This window comes from Penaeus vannamei, chromosome 9 (assembly GCF_042767895.1).
Source record: "Penaeus vannamei isolate JL-2024 chromosome 9, ASM4276789v1, whole genome shotgun sequence".
Classification (NCBI taxonomy): domain Eukaryota; kingdom Metazoa; phylum Arthropoda; class Malacostraca; order Decapoda; family Penaeidae; genus Penaeus; species Penaeus vannamei.
The window spans coordinates 14,780,299-14,782,923 of NC_091557.1; the positions used below are offsets into that span (position 1 = coordinate 14,780,299).

Genomic DNA, 2,625 nt, shown 5'->3' on the forward strand with positions numbered 1-2,625 from the left:
CTCAAGCAAAGTCCCCTTTCATTCACCTGCTCTACGCCCCCAACCTCTTACTTTGACATCTGGCGGCTAGCGGTGGGCGAACCTCTACATGCCCCACCGCTTACATTGACACGGGTTTGTCATGGGTTGTCATTTTACAGACATGATTTTTAACGTTACAAGTGTTAGTCTTTAATTCATTTCCCACTTCTCTGGCTAGATGGGTGAGCGATAAAAGAATATTGAAAACTAGAAAAATTCAGAGAGCGCTTATATCCCTCAAGGTAATAGGGTCACTGATGCAATAGAAATATTCACACTTGATGAATTATATTAAACGTATATTTTTCAAATACACAGGTGACGTGGGATAACCTTGGCGGAGACAAGGTTATGAGAAAAAATCCTAGATCCAGATCACTATCAAAATTTAATGGAATCTAAGTTAGGTAAAAAAAAAAAAAAAAAATATTCATAACTTTTTGAGTTATCCTGCTAACAAACGAACAAACGAACGAACCAACACGACGAAAAACATAACTTCCTTGGCGGAAAAAAAATGCTCATGAAGAAAATGGGAATCTGTCTTTAAGAAATCTAATTTATAATCCCCATACCCAGTTTACCCCTCGAGATGCCGGTTTTGTGCCTCTTTTATGAATTTTATTGGACAAATTAATATTTTACTGGTCTCCAACAGGTAGGCGTAGGGGAAACGTTCAATCGTAGGGGAAAGGTTCAGGGTTACCATTGTGAGCAAAAACTATATTTCATTATAAATAAATGATCCAAGATTTTTGATTCCTCATTTTCAGTTATGCCTGTTTCACTCATCTAATCTTGATCTCACTGAATGATGCCGATTTACTTCTTTATAAAGGCTGGATAATTGTCGAAATATCATCGCAGGCGCTTGGTAACAGACTTAAAATCGCCCTGATGGAGACATTAATAAATAGAGACAGAAAGGTAGATAAGCAGAAAGATCTGCATATGTATATAATTCATAGGCCTACATACATAGGCCTAGATATATATAAGCAAAATAAATGTTCTTCAGAGGTATTGTGATGAAGATCATTAACAAAACTTAATCCTTGTGATTTCGGCAGCTTGTAGGAATACCTAGGCAAAAATTCAAATTCAAAATATTTTATTCCATTCGTTACAATGGTCATTCTTATTATATACATACATATATATATATATATATATATATATATATATATATATATATATATATATATATATATATATATATATGGTGTCGCATTTTGGTGGTTAAACGTCTGATCAGCAGAAGTGTAACATTAAAAAGCAAAACTGTATAAAATTTACCGATAAGAACCAGTTTTGGAAAAAGTTTGTTTAAAATAGAAAAAAGTAGAAAACACGTTCATGGAATGGCATAAATACGTTCATATGACTAATCTGTGACTCATATGATTTTATAATGGGGGCAGCTGGAGTTAATGATGAGTTAAAGATTACTTTTTACACTTAAAAGGAAGAGAAGAAGCAGAAGGAAAACAAGAAGCAGAATCTTAATGACAACTAGGAATTATTAATAAACGGGAGATGATTTTTAAAAAAAATTTCGGGCGTTATAGCAACATGATGACTAACGATGCCAATACGTATTTTTACCACTACAGGATCTTGCTCAATTACTCAAGAAACGTATTGCTCGCCAGATTTATGTCAGAGTAAAGCAACTTTTCACATCTGACAGCATATGAATTTTGGTTTCAAGCTGTGTAATGGTCTCACCCATGATGAATAACACGGACACCAACTGTCAAGTAAGTAATGGCAAAAATAGAGATCAATGCCTACTCCTCGGCAACTTGTATGAAGTGATACTTCTTTTATTGGGGCCACAATACATTGAACTGGCTTGTTATACTTGGTGACATACAAACAGAGTAGCGATGGTGATCATTCAATAATCAGAAATTTGGTAAAGATGAATATTCGTTGCGCAACAGTGTTGTTCACACTTGTTGCATTCTGGTAACTTTTGCCTCGATAAAAAGAGTATGGTACGCTGAAAGAACGTACTTCAGAATGAAAATACATCATTATAATGACTGGCGCTGTTCCTTCGTGTTCTAACAGCTATCAATGTTTGTAGTTTTGATACGATATTCACTTCATACTGATATATGAACTTGATATTTTTTTTTACGCTCAAAACTTTATGCAGTATCTATTAAAATGGGGGAAGCTCTACTACTGTTGGGCACACCCTCCGAACTGTCATTGTACAACAGTTTTTCACTAAATTGTAAAATACAATTTGCCATCATTTATACTAAGCTCAAATCACGAAAACAAGAAATGGATAGATAAAATTATGGTGCACAAACAATAATATTACCCTTTCCCCCAAAAAAAGAAGAATAGTCCCACACTGCTCCCTTCTGAAGCCCCCTGTCAAATACCCTTGGCCCCCTTTTGCTTTCCCCATGCAAAATGTTCAAAGTTTGGCAGTTGTCAGTGGGGATACAACTGCATGAATAGTGGAAAGTAATATACCCATGGGAATGAGAAAACTCAATAGGCATGTTGGTAGTAGCAAGTTATTGTACAATGCCAAGATAAGATCCCATACTAGATAAGATATTAGTATTGTTTCACTTTTGT

General features: G+C 35.0%; 1 protein-coding gene across 1 annotated transcript in view; it reads left to right on the top strand.

Moving 5' to 3' along the window:
- The first annotated feature begins 1,599 nt into the window (after positions 1 to 1,599).
- LOC113829793 (serine/threonine-protein phosphatase 6 regulatory ankyrin repeat subunit B) overlaps positions 1,600 to 2,625 on the top strand; it is a 16,066-nt gene continuing 15,040 nt past the window's right edge. Inside the window, exon 1 of the mRNA XM_070124932.1 lies at positions 1,600 to 1,781. The gene's annotated coding sequence lies outside the window, so the exon portion shown is untranslated. The remainder of the gene's footprint in view (positions 1,782 to 2,625) is intronic.